Source organism: Podarcis pityusensis (genome assembly GCF_964106645.2).
Source record: "Podarcis pityusensis genome assembly, chromosome: 10".
Classification (NCBI taxonomy): Eukaryota; Metazoa; Chordata; class Lepidosauria; order Squamata; family Lacertidae; genus Podarcis; species Podarcis pityusensis.
This window is the reverse complement of record NC_138035.1, coordinates 9,983,556-10,001,924: the sequence shown is the minus strand read 5'-3', so window position 1 is coordinate 10,001,924 and position 18,369 is coordinate 9,983,556. Positions and strand designations below refer to the sequence as shown.

The window sequence follows — 18,369 nt, the reverse complement described above, 5'->3', positions numbered from 1 at the left end:
ACGCCTGTCAAGCCAGATGGGTCGGTGAGAATCTGCGCTGACTACAAGTGCACGATCAACAAGGCACTTCAGCAGCACGCTTACCCGGTTCCTGTTGTCCAACACCTGCTGCATTCCCTGGGTGAGGGTAAGGTCTTCGCTAAGCTGGACCTTGCCCAAGCCTATCAACAACTGCCAGTCGATGATGCCACTGCTGAAGCCCAGACGATCGTCACCCACCGGGGGGCTTTCCGTTGCCGCCGGTTGCAGTTCGGGGTGAGTGTGGCTCCTGGCATCTTCCAAAGCCTTATGGAGCGTCTCCTGCAAGGGCTTCCGGGCGTGGTACCATATTTTGATGACGTCTTGGTGTCTGCAGACTCACACCAGCAGCTGTTCGAGCGCCTCCGTGCCGTGCTGACCAGGTTCCAGGAGGCCGGGCTCAAGGTAAAGAGGGACAAGTGCCAGATCGCCGTTCCACAGGTAGAGTTCCTGAGCTATCTTATCGATGCCTCCGGTCTTCATCCAACCACATCCAAGATCCGCGCTATCCAGCAGGCCCCCACCCCAAAGAACAAAACGGAGTTGCAGGCATTCCTGGGGCTGCTGAACTTTTATAACATGTTCCTGCCCCACAAAGCCACAGTGGCTGAGCCTCTTCACCGACTCCTTAGCACTAAGACGCCTTGGGCCTGGGGTCATCGGGAGATGGCGGCCTTCAACGCGGTCAAGGCTCTCCTTTCTTCAGACAGTGTGCTGGTACAGTACAGTGAATCCAGGCCGCTGGTCCTTGCCTGCGACGCCTCACCTTTTGGCATCGGGGCTGTCCTTAGTCACCGTTTTCCAGATGGAAGAGAAGCACCGCTCGCCTACTTTTCCAGGACACTATCTCCGACGGAACGGAATTACAGCCAGCTCGACAAGGAGGCATTAGCACTTGTGGCTGGAGTGAAGAGGTTCCATGAATACCTCTATGGCAGGACTTTTGACCTCATCACTGACCACAAGCCACTCCTGGGCCTCCTCGCCGGTGATCGTCCAACTCCACCGGTCCTCTCACCACGCATGCTGCGATGGACTGTTTTCCTGGCTGCCTACCACTACCGGCTCATCCATCGCCCGGGGAAATCGATGGGCCATGCCGACGCCCTCAGCCGTTGCCCTCTTCCAGCATTTGTGGAAGACCCGGCTCCAGCTTCATCGCTCCTTCTGATTGAGGATCTTCCGGCAGCGCCTGTATCGGCTGCCACTGTGGCCTCCGCATCTGCCCAGGATCGCACCATCAGCCGGGTGCTCAACTGGGTGTGGAGGGGGTGGCCACAAGGGCCTTTTGCATCGGAGTTCCAGCCCTTCGCAACCAGACAACATGAACTCTCAGCTCATCGCGGCTGCCTGCTGTGGGGAGACCGCGTCGTGATTCCCCAGGGACTCCGTCAGCGCGTCCTGGAGGCTCTGCACGTTGGCCACCCGGGAATTGTCAAAATGAAGGCGTTGGCTCGGTGTTACTTCTGATGGCCTAATATGGACGATGCCATCACTGCCTGGGTGTCCGCCTGTCAAGCGTGCCAGGAGTCGAGGCCTGCACCACCGGCAGCTAAGGGACACACCTGGGAGACGCCAAAGACACCCTGGTCGAGGGTGCACATCGATCTGGCTGGCCCCTTTCACGGCCGGACCTTTATGGTAGTGGTGGACGCCTATTCCAAATGGCTGGAGGTCGCCCTGATGCCCTCCACCACTACCGAAGCTGTCATCCGGGTGCTGCGAGGCCTGTTTGCAACGCATGGGTGTCCTGATGTCCTTGTCTCTGACAACGGACCGCAGTTCACGTCAGGCACGTTTGAGCGGTATCTTTTGGGACTGGGCATCCGCCATGCCCTAACGGCACCCTTTCATCCATCCAGCATCGGGCAAGCGGAAAGAATGGTGCGCTCGACAAAAGAGGCACTGGCGCGCCTGGACCGGGGAGACTGGCATGAGCGGGTCGCCGAATACTTGTTCGTGCAACACATCACCCCTCATGCGGCCACAGGGAGGAGTCCTGCTGAACTGCTTATGGGCCGCTGCCTCAGGTCACCGCTCGACCGGCTACACCCAGACTTTGCCGTGGCTGAACCCCCAGGCTGTGCCAACGCACCACGGTCATTTGTCCCAGGAAACCAGGTCTTTGCCCGGAACTATGTGGGGGACATCCCTTGGGTGCCAGCCACAGTAGTGGGAGTCACTGGACCTCGCTCGTACCAGGTGGCACTCGAAGACGGACGCTTGTGGCGACGGCACATAGACCAGCTTAGGCGCAGGGTTGGGGACTTGGACACTACCGAGGTGCCCCCAACTGCGCTTGCGGCTCCAGAAGAGACACGTACAGATGGCGAGGCCCCACCTACACCTCCCTCGCAAGCTGCCAGCGTGGAGCCGAACCAAGCCGTTTCAGAACAGACTCAGACCACTCCACTTGCGGAGGCTCCACCCACAGCAGCGGATCCAGGGGAGTTGGTTCCAACGCCACCTAGGGTCGCACCACAGCCTCAGCGAGAACTGTGTGGCCCTCCGGACTTGGCTACCAGTCCCCGGCGGTCTGGCAGAGTTTCCAAGCGCCCAACTTATTTAAAGGACTATGTTGTTGGACAGGTATCACTGTTGGTCTAAGTATGGGAAATGTAACCGATATGCTTTTGTGCTTAATTGAACCATTACGCGTAGTGCTGTATATAAGGAAACCATTACGATTGTAACTAACGCCTTATCTCGGTGGGGAGGGGTGTTATGTAGTGTAGTTTCACCCTGGGCCAACAGGGGGATACTGTATATAGTTTTCACTCAGGTCTGTAGATAGTTTTCACTCAGGTCCGCGTCTGTTATTTTAGGCGGGAACTCTGGGCTGTTGTGGTTACAATGTTGACAGCCGGCTGCCTATAAATACAGGCCGGCTGAGCTGTTCGCAGTCAGTTCTATTCCAGCTTACCATAATAAAGAGCTACTTGAAGAAATCGCTGTGCCGGCTGCTATGTCAACCCACGACTCAACAATATACACACACAGTTTTTGATTTGGCTATAGGCATGGTGATAGCATTCAGCAGGTCTGTCTGTTACCTACATAACCGGGTAGTCAACATACGAGGGTGTCAACGAGGAAAGTCCATTTATAACTAGATGTGTGGCAAGAAAAAGATTTCAGATCACATGACAGGGCACCTGGCCAACACCTGCTGTCTTTTACTGGTGTGCTCTTTCTATAGAACAGTTGCTACGTTCCTTGAGTTGGGAGTAGCAGGGCAAAGTTTTTGTTCTTTTGCAATACTGTATTTATGGTTCCTCCTCCCTGTGCGGTAATTGTGAAATGTCCCCACTTGTGCCCAACTAGCTGGACCATAAAGAAGGCTGATCGCCGAAGAATTGATGTTTTTGAATTATGGTGCTGGAGGAGACTCTTGAGAGTCCCATGGACTGCAAGAAGATCAAACCTATCCATTCTGAAGGAAATCAGCCCTGAGTGGTCACTGGAAGGACAGATCCTGAAGCTGAGGTTCCAATACTTTGGCCATCTCATGAGAAGAGAAGACTCCCTGGAAAAGACCCTGATGTTGAGAAAGATGGAAGGCACAAGGAGAAGTGGACGGCAGAGGACGAGATGGTTGGACAGTGTTGTCGAAGCTACACGACTAAACGTCTAAGCAACAACAACAACACCAAGGCCTACTGATTTACACTGAACTGAGAGAGACTCTCACAGGAACTTAAGTTTAGGACCGCAACATCGCAGAGGAATCCTGTGGTTTCTTACCTGGGAGAAAGTCCGATTGAATCCCATAGGACTTACTCCCAGAGAAAAAAAATCACATTTCCGATTGCAAAGTTTCAATACAATCCTGGGCATACTACTTGGGAATAAGGCCGTGTTTAAACCACACATTTAAAGCACATGACTTCCCCCCAAGAATCATGGGAACTGTAGTTTGTGGTTTGAACTGTAGGGTGCAGGGAATTGTAGCACTGCGAGTGGCATGCTAAAGTTCCTAGGATTTTTGGAGCAAGCAATAGTCTGTAAATGTATGGTGTGTACACAGTCCAAGCCACAGTGAATTCAAGGGGGTTTATTCCCAGGAAAGCTAGGATCACAGCCTTACACTGCAATACTTAGCAAGTTTACTTGGAAGTAGGCACCACTGAGTTGAAGGAGACTTACTCTAATAAGTATGTTTAGAATGCAGCTTTAGTCTCTTGCGGAAAAAACAATATTCCCTTGACTTGACTTTTTTTATGTTTTATTATTATTTCCAAAACAGGGACAGTAAAACAGCAGGTAAAACCTAGAGTTCCTCTTACAAGCAAGAGAACATGTTTAATGAGATACTATAACAAACTGACCGCCAACAGTTGCCATCTATGGAAAAACATCGTAGCAGAACAGATTCTTAACAGATTTTTATGGTATTACTATTTATTTAATTTATTTTGTTGTTGTTTAGTCGTTTAGTCGTGTCCGACTCTTTGTGACCCCCTGGACCAGAGCACACCAGGCACTCCTGTCTTCCACTGCCTCCCGCAGTTTGGTCAAACTCATGCTGGTAGCTTCGAGAACACTGTCCAACCATCTCGTCCTCTGTCTCCTTGTGCCCCTTCTCCTTGTGCCCTCCATCTTTCCCAACATCAGGGTCTTTTCCAGGGAGTCTTCTCATGAGCTGCCCAAAGTATTGGAGCCTCAGCTTCACGATCTGTCCTTCCAGTGAGCACTCAGGGCTGATTTCCTTAAGGATGGAGAGGTTTGATCTTCTTGCAGTCCATGGGACTCTCAAGAGTACTGATTTATATACCTCTCAAGAGTACTAATTTATATACCGTACCTCCCTAAACCTGAGAGTCTCAGGGTCAGGGCAGTAGCAGGACGGATTCCACAGGAAATAGGTTTATTCAGTTTCTCCTATGTTTCCCCAGCTGTTAACTTCCGCATTATATTTAAGGTTTCACAACACCATTCAGTGGACACCGGGAATGGCTGCTGAGACCACATAACACTGGTCCTGAAAGACCTACATTGGCTCCCAGTACATTTCTGAGCACAATTCAAAGTGTTGGTGCTGACCTTGAAAGCCCTAAAAGGCCTTGACCCAGTGTACTTGAATGAGCATCTCCACCCCCATCATTCTGCCTGGACACTGAGGTCCAGCTCTGAGGGCCTTCTGGCGGTTCCCTCACTGCAAGAAGCCAAGTTACAGGGAACCAGGCAGAGGGACTTCTCGGTGGTGGCGCCCGCCCTGTAGAATACCCTCCCATCAGATGTCAAGGAAATAAACAACTACCTGACTTTTCAAAGACATCTGAAGGCAGCCCTGTTCAGGGAAGTTTTTAATGACTAATGTTTTATCATGTTTTTAATATTCTGTTGGGAGCCGCTCAGAGTGGCTAGGGAAACCCAGCCAGGTGGGCAAGGTATAAATAAGTTGTTGTTGTTGTTGCTGCTGCTGCTGCTGCTGCTGTGTCATACCACACAAAACAAATTCAGCATGACATTCCAGTAAAGGTAAAGGTAAAGTTACCCCTGACCATTAGGTCCAGTTGTGACCGACTCTGGGGTTGCGGCGCTCATCTCGCTTTATTGGCCAAGGGAGCCGGCGTACAGCTTCCAGGTTATGTGGCCAGCATGACTAAGCCGCTTCTGGTGAACCAGAGCAGCGCACGGAAACACTGTTTACCTTCCCTCCAGAGCAGTACCTATTTATCTACTTGCACTTTGACGTGCTTTCGAACTGCTAGGTTGGCAGGAGCAGGGACCGGGCAACGGGAGCTCACCCAGTGGCGGGGATTCCAACCGCCGACCTTCATATTGGCAAGTCTTAGGCTCTGTGGTTTAACCCACAGCGCCACCCGCGTCCCACATGACATTCCAGTATATCAGTCCAAAAGCCACAGTCCCATAGCACAACAGGCACTGCCGTGTGCAAGGGGCGTTAAAAAGCAGTGCAGATGTGCTAGGTAGCATTATAATCAGGAAAACAAATGCAATCTCCGCCATATCTGAATGCACCCAGAACCAGAAGGAATAGAGCAGCTGGCGATGCCAGGCCTGCTGGAGGAATGTGCAAGCACACGTGCCCCTTAAGATTTGCTTCATGATGAGAAAACTGTCTATGTGACTGAAGTCAGGTTTTGCTCATTCCTCTGCAGCTTGCGGATGACTCAGGAACCAGCCGATGTGACTGGAAGCACACAGGAAGACTGGCAAGGAGAGAGAGAGAGGCTGGGCAGCTTTTCCTTTCCATTTCCCTCCATCCAGCAAACAGCGGTAAAAAGAAACCTATTTCAAAATAAACATTTTTCTTTCCGAGCAGACCTGCCCGCCCCCCAGCTCCTTAAACAATCTCTGATATTTCAGTGGGAAACACCGCCGTCCTCTTAGAAGGTGCTTGGTTCTGTGTACAACTAAGATTGGCACTGGCCCATTTTCTTTCAATAGGAAGGACTGTTCTATATTGAGTCCAGATCAAGGGAAGTAATCGGCTCATGTAAAAACACACTGATTCCCGGACCGTCCGCGAGCCGGATTTAGAAGGCAATTAGGCCGCATCCGGCCCCCAGGCCTTAGTTTGCCTACTCATGGTCTAGTCCAGCCTCTCTCAACCTGTGGGTCCCCAGATGTTGTTGAACTACAACTCCCATCACCCCTAGCTAGCAAGGCCAGAGCTCAGGGATGATGGGAGTTGTAGTCCAACCACATCTGGGGACCCACAGGTTGAGAACCGCTGGTCTAGTCCAACCAGCTGCAGTGCAGGAATCTCGGCTAAAGCATCCTGGACAGATGGCCATCCAACATCTGCTTAAAACCTGCCAAGGAAGGAGAGTCCTCAACCTGCCGAGAAAGACCTTTCCACTGTCAAACAAGAGGTCAAAGAAGAGCTACATCGGGGGTCAGCAAAGTTTTTCCGCAGGGGGCCAGTCCACTGTCCCTCAGACATTGTGGGGGGCTGGACTATATTTGGGGGGGGGACACACCACATCTTTCGCTCCATAAGACGCACCTGACTGTTAAGTTGTGGGTGAACATATCAGACGACACAGCGATTCTTCAAACAGCTCTTCTTTATTCTGAGGCCGGAACTGAACTGAGCTGAAGGGCTCAGCCAGCCTGCTTATATAGAGCTCCAGTACCTTGCTACTGTAACAACTTTCTAAAACTATCCAATCACTGAACGTCACTTTCGATCCTTCATTTGCATACAAACTATCCAATCACTGAACGTCACTTTCGATCCTTCATTTGCATAACTATCTACAGTATCCCCCTGCTGGCCCAGGGTGAGAACTTCAATACATAACACTGACCATTGGACGCACCTAGTTTTTAGAAGGGGAATGCAAGGGGGGGGGGAATATTTTTAAAGGGAGCGCTGAGCAGAGCCTATATGCATACCTGGCTCTGCTCAGCGCTCCCTTTCATGAGCTGCGTGGAGCGTGTGTGTGGCGCTTGCAGGCTTTTCCCCTGGAGGGAGAAGGGCAGGCTGTCACTGACGGGCTGCCCTTCTACCTCCTCGGCGGGAAAAGCCCCCAAGAGCCGCACACACGCTCCACGTGGCTAGTGAAAGGGAGTGCAGCTCTTGTGGGAGGTGGGGGAAGGGACTGAGGGGCTGCCCTCTGTCCCTTCCCCCACCTCCCGCAAAAGCCACGCACCCTTTAAAGAGCACACGGCTCCTGCGGGCTTTTCTATGAGGAGGGAGAAGGGATTAATGCAGCCAGTCAGTCCCTTCTCCCTCCTGGGGAAAAGCCCCCAAGAGCTGCGCGGAGCTTGTGTGCGGCTCTTGGGGGCTTTTCCCGCCTGCCTCCCCCCTGCATTCGCTCCATAAGACGGACACACATTTCCCCTTCCTTTTTAGGAGGGAAAAAGTGTGTCTTATGGAGTGAAAAATACGGTAATAATGAAATAATTCCTATGCCCCACAAATAACCCAGAGATGCATTTCAAATAAAAGGACACATTCTACTCATGTAAAAACACGCTGATTCCCAGACCGTCTGAGGGCCAGATTGAGAAGGCAATTGGGCCAGATCTGGCCCCTGGGCCTTAGTTTGCCTACCCATGATCTACATCAGGAAGAAAGGGGGGGGGAGAAAGATCACATAGGGATCTGCTGCCCCACCTTATGGGTGCCATGCCTGTTTATTTCGAGGGCAAGTTGCTTCCCAGAGAGAAGGTGCCAAGTCTCTACAGGCTCAGCTTTGATTCGATCACGATATAGAGAAATGTGAAGGCCAAACAACTAGAGGATAGCGTGTTTCTGGCTTTGCGTTAAAGAAATAAAATGTTTCCCACAGATGACACACCCCAAACCGAGGAAATATCTTGATGAAGACATTCCGGGACAATATTGTTGTGTCTCCTAGAGCAATCACAAAGATACAGCCAGGGGGCTGAAGCAGAGACGTTGTGGTAAGAAACTCTCCAAAGTTTCACCTGATGCTTTCAGCCGCAACACTCTCAGAAATAAAACCCTGGTTTTATTAGGATATTTCAGCAGGCTTTGCATTCACTGTGCATTTTCGGCAATTATGTTTTTTAAAGAAATCCTAATTCTGCAAAAGAGACATACATCACCTTGCCAACAAAGGTCCGTATAGTTAAAGCCATGGTTTTCCCAGTAGTGATGTATGGAAGTGAGAGCTGGACCATAAAGAAGGCTGATCGCCGAAGAATTGATGCTTTTGAATTATGGTGCTGGAGGAGACTCTTGAGAGTCCCATGGACTGCAAGAAGATCAAACCTATCCATTCTTAAGGAAATCAACCCTGAGTGCTCACTGGAAGGACAGATCCTGAAGCTGAGGCTCCAATACTTTGGCCACCTCATGAGAAGACAAGACTCCCTGCAAAAGACCCTGATGTTGGGAAAGATGGAGGGCACAGGGAGAAGGGGACGACAGAGAACGAGATGGTTGGACAGTGTTCTCGAAGCTACCAGCATGAGTTTGACCAAACTGCGGGAGGCAGTGGAAGACAGGAGTGCCTGGCGTGCTCTGGTCCATGGGGTCACGAAGAGTTGGACACGACTAAACGACTAAACAATAACAACAATTCTGCAAAACCCAAGCAAGAGAATCGCAGGCTCTTCCTCGTTATTCTCACACATTTGTCCATAATATTTTATTTATAATTAAAGACACACACACGCCACACAGAGTTTCCCTTAAATGTACACAAATAGGGTTTATGTTGTCTGTGCACTCATGTTAGGAAGCTGCCTAGCTCATCTGTGCAGTGTGCATTTGGGGAGCCACTGCAGAGAAGGCCCTTTCTCATGTTGCCAATCTCCAGACCTCTCACACAAAGCCACACAAAGAAGGGTCTCAGAATATGATCTCAGTTAAGTTCATATAGAGAGAGGTGGTCTTTGCAGTATTGGGGGTCCTGAGCCATTTAAGGCTTCATAGGTCAAAACCAGCACTTTGGATTGGGCCCAGAAACTAATAGGCAGTGTAGCAATGTATTTCTGAATTTTATTTCACTTGGCTTGTTTTATACATAGGTTCCAGCTGTGTCTATTACCAATATCTGATGCTATGAATGTTAACTTTATAGGTAAATCTCTTATAATTTACTTGTTTGTTGCTGCTCAACTGACAATGGTCCAGGAATGGAGAAAGGCTTCGGACTTTTCTTTGAATGTTTGGTTCAAGACATTTTTGTATTCAGTTAGACCCAAAAAGTTAACTCACATGCAATGGGCTTTGCATCCACTTGGAGTCTCTGTGCAATCGATGCATCTCTCCTGTTTGAAATTTTCAAAGCCTAGGGAACTTCTGAATTTAGGGAGAATAGATTGTGGGGCAGCAATAGTTGGAGGAGAACTCTGCCTGGATGAAGAGGAATAAAATGAGACTAGGCATTCACAATCCACATTCAGCCAAGGCAGCAGCACTCCAGAGATTTCACGCAACCCACATGTGGTGAAACTGTAAAAAGATCAGACGATTTTGGGAAATGATTTACAATGAGCTTAAAACATGCTTAAATGCTCCTTCCCTAAAAAAACAAAAACAACAACAACAAAAAAACCCTGAAGCTTTCCTGCTAGGAATTATGGGAAATGAAATCTCAAAAAAAATACAGGAGAGTCTTTATGTATGTTACAGTCGTTGCCAGAATTATAATCGCTAAAGGTTGGAAGGGAGACGATACCCATCTAAATCAGACAAAATAAAATAAGAGAGTATGCCAAACTGGTGAGATTATCAGAAGGACTAAGAGACGTTACAGATGAAAAATTTTCCAGAGAGTGGGATATATACAGAGTTTATGTAAAAGAACATTGTCGAAAGATCAATTCGTTGGCAGGCTTTGATTGAGCTTCAGAGTGTAGATAGGATAATTGTATAAAATAAAATTTATAGTAAGTCAAATAATATGGAGAAAGTAAAGTTTAAGTGTGTATTTTAGGAATTTAATTTGGGAATGCAAGGGGAAGATAGGAGGTCCTGAGAAATCTAATCACAGATGGATGTATAAAGCATGCATTAGTTAAAGAATGAAGAACCGTTTATTTTGTATTTTTCATTTTGCCTATAATATCTGCTGTACAATTCTGTTATAAAGTTTTCAGTCAATAAAGCATTCCCCAAAAAGAGAGAGAGAGAGATTTCAAGCAGCCCTGCATCCACAGCCTTTTCTATTGCCAGTACTGAAGTAAGATCCGGTAACCAGCCCAGCCGGCTTTTGCATATGATGGGATGGAAGGGGGTGAGGCACAATCTCAAGTAGCAAAATGTCTTGGGCCTGCACTGCTCTGATCTAACCCTCTCCTCTTCTTTCTCTGAACAAACTGCTCCTCTCTTCCCCCCTCCTCCTCCTTTCCACATCAGCAGCTCATCGCCTGATTTTTCCAGAGATCCAATGAAAACCCAGCAGCCTACCTTCAAGCAGGCCTCAAGAGTCATCCTCATTGGCCTTTGCTGCAGTCGGTCACCATGGCAACAGAGCACAGACTCTACCCACATCCATCTTCTCTAGTCCAGTAAGGTTGGCTGAGCATCCTTAACCCCTTCCTGGCTTGCTGCTTGGAGGTGCCCTCTGACAATATATTGCTTTCTAGATCCTTTCAACACGCATGGCAGATTTGCAGGGAAAGCGTCAAACTTCATTTACCTTCTCATCCCGCCCCACCCCACAGCTTGCGGCCCAATTTATTTTCCAGGCGAAAAAATACACCCCTGTGCAATTAGAGATTGCTGACTTCCATGCCTGCAAGACCCCTCCTGTGGGATGTGGGTGGCACTGTGGTCTAGCTGAGCCTCTTGGGCTTGCCGATCAGAAGGTTGGCAGTTTGAATCCCCACAACGGGGTGAGCTCCTGTTGCTCTGTTCCAGCTCCTGCCCAACCTAGCAGTTCGAAAGCACACCAGTGCAAGTAGATAAATAGGTACCGCTGTGGCAGGAAGGTAAACAGCATTTCCATGGGCTCTGGTTTCCATCACGGTGTCCCGTTGCGCCAGAAGCTGGCCACATGACCCGGAAAGCTGTCTGTGGACAAACGCCGGCTCCCTTGGCCTGCAAGTGAGATGAGCACTGCAACCCCATATTCGCCTTGGACTGGACTTAACCGTCCAGGGGTCCTTTACCTTTACCTATTAGGTGCCTGACCAGAGGGATTTAACCAGGAACTAGTTTTTGCACCAGCATACAGCATACATATGGGACATGGGTGGCACTGTGGGTTAAACCACAGAGCCTAGGACTTGCTGATCAGACGGTCGGCAGTTCGAATCCCTGCGACAGGGTGAGCTCCCGTTGCTCGGTCCCTGCTCCTGCCAACCTAGCAGTTCGAAAGCACGTCAAAGTGCAAGTAGATAAATAGGTACCGCTCTGGCGGGAAGGTAAACGGCGTTTCCATGCGCTGCTCTGGTTTGCCAGAAGCGGCTTAGTCATGCTGGCCACATGACCCGGAAGCTGTACGCCGGCTCCCTCGGCCAATAAAGCGAGATGAGTGTCGCAACCCCAGAGTCGTACGCGATTGGACCTAATGGTCAGGGGTCCCTTTACCTTTACCTTTTACAGATGGCCCAAAAGCTTTTAAAAAGCCTGAGGGGGCATAGCTGAAAACACACACCTGAAAATGCCCTCCCACAAATCGACCAATCGGTTGAAGGGGCTTCAACTCTCTTTCTCAAGTGCCAAATATTATGTGTACTCAAACGAGCAATCCATATTCTTACCTTCCCACTAGGAAGAAATTGGAAGGTGCCTTTTATTTACTTATTTCTATTTTTTACGTTTTTTACCTTTTTGCTTCAAGCTCAAGGTGGCATACAGGGTTCTCCCCCCACCTCCTCACTGAATCCACCCAAGAACCTGGTGAGGTAGGTCGAGAGGCAGTGACTGGCCCAAGGTCACCCCGTGAGCGTCCTCACCAAGTGGGGATTTGAATCCTGTTCCCCCAGACCTTGTTCCAATGCTCTAACCACTACACCACACTCTCAAAGCATGGAGGGGATGTTATCATTGATAAACGCCTGAGGATCAAATTGTTGGTAAAGGCACAGGAACAAAGCAAAGCAATAGGGGTAGCTACACCTAAGCAATAACTGCTTTTAAAAAAATTTACAACGTAAAAGATACAGTTTATCCATTAGAATGAAAAAATTTTAACATTCACACAAAATTCATCCAGATGGTACAATACTATTGGCAAATCTGTTAATTCAACTATAGAATTCTGCTACTTTTTATGTTGTTGAGATATAATTCTTTACCTCCATGAATAATCATTCAGAAACATATCTCATTCTCCAATAAACCTGGATGGAATTTATTTATCTGTTTGGTTATTTTGTTTGTTTCATATATATATATATATATATATATATATATATATATACACACACTCCCTTTCTCTATCTGCAGGTACAACAGCAAATATTTCCCAATATGGGGGGGGGGGTATAATCCCCATGCCTCCTAATATTAATTCCATTTTATCATTTCTCAGCTCTCTCTGACATTGACTTTCCTGTTGGAAAACTCTTGAGTGGTTTAATAAGAATATTGAGGGGTGCCTTCAAGAGGTTCAGCTTCTTAAGGAAGACTGGACCTTTGGAGAGAGCGTACCTTTTAAGGCTCAAACCGGTCAGGAAATGAACAGAGATCAGACCAGGATATACGAAGGCAAAGCGGCTATAAGCCTGATCTTTATTAAAGCTGTTGCAACAGGGTGTTCCCCCCACACACAGGAGAGCAGAGGAGGACCCTGGACAAAGGTGTGCAATCCCTTATATGTTGTTGTTGTTTAGTCGTTTAGTCGTGTCTGACTCTTCATGACCCCATGGACCAGAGCACACCAGGCACTCCTGTCTTCCACTGCCTCCCGTAGTTTGGTCAGACTCATGCTGGTAGCTTCGAGAACACTATCCAACCATCTCATCCTCTGTCGTCCCCTTCTCCTTGTGCCCTCCATCTTTCCCAACATCAGGGTCTTTTCCATGGAGTCTTCTCTTCTCATAAGGTGGCCAAAGTATTGGAGCCTCAGCTTCAGGATCTGTCCTTCCAGTGAGCACTCATATAGAGCCCTTACTGTATATAGACTTTGAAATTGCCCACCCTGTAGCTCAAGACCACCCCCAGAAACATCATACATACATCACAGAAGGGGTGTAGCCCAAGACCACCACCCAGATACATCATACGTACACCAGAGAAGGGGCTGACTACAACAGAAATCTGAGTGCCTTGTTTTTTCTCTTGTCTGCTATGTTACTAGATTGGATTACCTGGGCATCCTGGCCACTCTTTTGTTATGGTAACTACTCAGCTCCTGAATCCAGGTCACAGGCTCACCCTATTCATATCTTAAATGTGCCCTTGAGACAGGATTTGTGAGCAAAAAGACAATGGGGAGATTTCCCATTTCCTTCGACCTTGCAGAGAAATATTTGAGGTCAATTTGGAAGAGAAAAAATGGTTTCAGGACTTTTCTGTGGGTTTCAGACATGTGGTTTACATATTTGTATGTATTTGCTTGGTACATTTATGAACATCATATATATATATATATATATATATATACACACACACACACACACACACACACACACACACACACACATGACCTTAAAATTCTTATAACAGTTGTTTCCACAAAAGCAAGTCTTCTTTAAGAGCAAGGTTTTAGAAGTCTGAGAAGTCTTGTCGTGATGACATTATGTAATCCGGTTTTCAAAAGGGAGGGCAGAGGAGACAGGGAAGTCGGATAGGAGCCACAAGGGACTGTCACAAACGATTTGCCATTTGCAAATTCCCTTCTAGAGAGAGGTTCAGAGAGATCACATCAACATTATGATCCTCCCTGCTGGCTGGCTGGGAACAGCAAGCGAGAGAACTTCTAAGGACTCTTAGCATGAGACACTTCCCCTCAGGCTTACAAAATGGGGTTGGTGTTTGGGCCTCTCCACATTCGTCTGGTTGTTGTTTAGTCATTTAGTCATGTCCGACTCTTCGTGACCCCCTGGACCAGAGCACGCCAGGCACTCCTGTCTTCCACTGCCCCCCCACAGTTTGGTCAGACTCATGTTAGTGGCTTTGAGAACACTGTCCAACCATCTCATCCTCTGTCGTCCCCTTCTCCTTGTGCCCTCCATCTTTCCCAACATCAGGGTCTTTTCCAGGGAGTCTTGTCTTCTCATGAGGTGGCCAAAGTATTGGAGCCTCAGCTTCAGGATTTGTCCTTCCAGTGAGCACTCAGGGCTGGTTTCCCTAAGAATAGAGAGACATCACCTTGCTGACAAAGGTCCACATAGTTAAAGCTATGGTTTTCCCAGCAGTGATGTATGGAAGTGAGAGCTGGACCATAAAGAAGGCTGATCGCCGAAGAATTGATGCTTTTGCATTCTGGTGCCGGAGGAGAACTCTTGAGAGTCCCATGGACTGCAAGAAGATCAAACGCATCCATTCTTAAGGAAATCAGCCCTGAGTGCTCACTGAAAGGACAGATCCTGAAGCTGAGGCTCCAATACCTTGGCCACCTCATGAGAAGAGAAGACTTCCCTGGAAAAGACCCTGATGTTGGGAAAGATGGAGGGCACAAGGAGAAGGGATGACAGAGGACGAGATGCTTGGACAGTGTTCTCGAAGCTACCAGCATGAGTTTGAAAAAGCGTCTTTGCCCCTGTGGAGATGGTAGCACCGAAACAGCGGCACACGTCCTTGTGTCTTGTACTCTCTACAAAGACCTGAGGAACGAGATCATCACCCCACTTGTACTAACCATCTCAGGGCGCTCAACCACTGCCACAATGTCCTTTCATCTATCAGATCAAAATGAGCAGATAACAGCAAAGGTTGCTAGGTTCATAGCAGGGGCGATCAGAATAAGGGCCACTCACTGACGGCTGATTCAGGACTTTAAATTGTGCTCTTATATCAAATTTCCTTTTCCTGCATATACTGTAATGTTTTACTGTTGCTATGGCCATTGGCTAATGCGAATAAAGTTTTATCTTATCTTATTCAGATTTAGGGTGTGTGCGAGGAGAGGAGCAAGGGGAAGTTGCATTGCTCAAGCTTAAATCCTTGCACAGATGGGATGAGTTAGTTGGCCTTACTTTGAATGCAAACCAGTGCCTCTGAATTCTAGTTCCTGGGAATCTCAAGTGAGGAGAGCATTTCTGAGCTGGCAGGCTTCCCAATGGCATCTGGTTGGTCACTGTGAGACCAGAGGGTGGTGGGCAACTCAGTTACTCAGAGTAGGCCCATTGGAATTAATGAACACAACCAATCATGACTAAATTAAATCCATTAATTTCAGTGGATCTGCTGTTCAATATGGCTTAAGTCATATACTACACGAAATATGTATTATGTTACACTTTTCCAGCATGTAAAAGTCTTGTACAAATAGAACAATTTTTTTTTTGTATTTTCATCTTGTAATTTGATTACAGTCTTCCTCAGTTTTCCTTCCAGATTTATGACGTTCATTACTTCTAGAAGTATTTCTGAACACTTGCTTTTGGACGGGGGGTGGTTATTGATTTGTTTTCGTTTTGATTATGTATTTTGTGGTTTATATTCTGCTTTTACCCTGTGAACCGCCCTGAGACCTGCGGGTATAGGGTGGTGTCAGAGCTGCTTCCAGATCCTAGCTCACAGAGGATCACGCTAGCCAGCAATCATTAAACAAAAGTCTTTATTGAGTTACAGTTTCCATTCTCAAGCTGCTGCGTGCAACTCTACGTCTCATGGTTAGATCGGCGAAGCTCCATCTGAGTCTCCGCCCCCTGTACACCAGTTTAAGATTCTAGCCTTACTCCACCTCTTCCGTCTCTCCTTTCTCCTCTGGGTCCTGCTACCCCCCGGGGTCCCTTCCTTCCTGGATTCTTCTGACGCTGACGTTGACCCCCCTGACTCCTCCCCGTCTTTTCGGCGGGCTTTGGGACCTGGCTCCCTATCCGGGCTGCCAACTGCACCGCCCTCCTGTACATTTGAACTTGGCGCGCGCGCCCAGCCTTCAACCTTCCTCTCGACCGTTTCCTCGCTCCCCGATGGAGGCGTGGCCAATCCTGACTCATGTCCTCCCACTGGCAGTGCGCCGCCTGATCCCGATGCCTGGGACTCCTCCCCCCTACTGCACTCTGGTGTGGACGCTGGTCCTGATTTCCAACTGCTGCTCTCTGAGTCCCCTCTGGCCCCTTCTTCCTGGGGTGTCCCCCTCGGCACCCCCCTTGCTCTGACCATGGGAGCCCCTTTCTGTGACTCTTCCGATTCGCTGGAAAGACTCAGAGACCTCGGACCGCTGTCATCGCTAACATTACCTTCGGACTCCTCCCCCTCGCTCTCTATTTCCTCCCTTTCCTGTGCCTCTGCTCCTGAACCCCTGACAGGTGGTATACAAATTCAGTCACAACAACAGCAACAACGTTATGCCCATTGATTTCCATGGCTCCACCTCTGTGGAAAATATAGTTGAATAGTACCGAGATTGGTGGACTAGATGAGCTTTGGGCCCGATCCTGCAGGCTCTGTGTAGGGGAGACTTTCGACCAGAGTGCTGCCCTCTGTGAAACAGGACACGTGACCCAGCTCCATCCCTGCCGTTATCTTCTAACCCAACGGTCTGAATTTATTCTCTGTCGTTGACCCCAGATTAGGGTTAACAAATGTCATCCTCTGCTCCTCCCTCTGTACCCAAAAAGCAGCTGATCTTCATGTTACATAAATCCATGGCTCAACAGCGCCCGAGAGAAAGCAGGGCTGTGTGTGTGTGTGTGTGTGTGTGTGTGAGCAGGATTTTCCCTCTTTTGTTCTGGAACGTCAGGTTTGGGGAAGAGGGCTATCAAAAGGATGATGGGAACAAACACATTCCAGGCCACAGGCAATGCAAAGTGAGCCAGAGCCCATTGTAATGTAGCCATCACTGGTCCACATGAAACCCCCCCACCCCGTACATATTGACCTCAATCAGGCTTCCCAAATGTCCTTCTGCGTGATGCCTGGATTACATAGCTCATCACAGAGGGTCTTCAGCAAGACTATCATTCATACTGGACAACTTCCCTCTAGCTTGCTGACCCTTGCCACACCGAATCTTCCTCTGCTCTATGCAGAATCACAGAAATTCCAACCTTTATTTTTTTTTTATTTTTTTCAACAAAGATGTCTTTATTTGGAATAGGAAAAGCATTCTACCTTGAGTGCAAGGGTGGGGGGAGCAGAAATTAAAGAAAGCAACTGGTATTGCTGGTGATGGGGGTGATCAGGATAGAATATGGGGGGTGTGATGTCGTGGGCCTGACTATGTTTTAGTCATTTTACATTCCTTAGTTTTTAAAGAAGAACAACCTGCTCTTCTTTTTACCTTGCAATTCAGAAACACCCTCCTCCTTTCTCTTGATTTACTAACTCTGAAAGTAGACAAATCGAAGCAGAAGAGGTGGTGAGAGAGAGAATGTAAAAGTGGGACCAACTTTACAAAAAGGTTGTAACTGCCGTGTCAGTGCCAGAAATATAAAATAGGTAAGAAGCTATCCTTTATTAGGCCAACAGAGCTCTGTGTAACTCAAAAGTGTACTTATGCTTACAATCAGCCAAAGCTGGCTAACGAAAGATAGTTTCATCTTCTCCAAAAAAGAAAAAGAAAAAAAAGAGGAATTGGTAAAGGAGCATTCTGCGTCAGCCAAGTCTCACTTATGCAAGGGAGCTGAAGGGAGAAGCAATGTGTTAACCTGGTGTCTCAGAGCTGTAGTTCAGAAAGGCACCAGGTTCTTCTTCTGTTTGTCCCCGTGTCAGTTTCAGTTTATTAGTTAATTTTTCTAGTAGGGCTGTTTCCCATACTATTTGGTACCATTGGTCCATGTTTACTCCTGATAGGTCTCTCTAGTGTCTGGTTATGGTGTTTCTGGCTGCTGAAAGTAGGTGGG

At 48.2% G+C, this 18,369-nt stretch overlaps 1 long non-coding RNA gene across 1 annotated transcript in view; it reads left to right on the top strand.

Annotated features, from left to right (window-relative positions):
• Positions 1 to 18,369, top strand: part of LOC308486478 — a 260,503-nt gene that overhangs the window by 147,378 nt on the left and 94,756 nt on the right. The gene's annotated exons all lie outside the window — the stretch shown is intronic.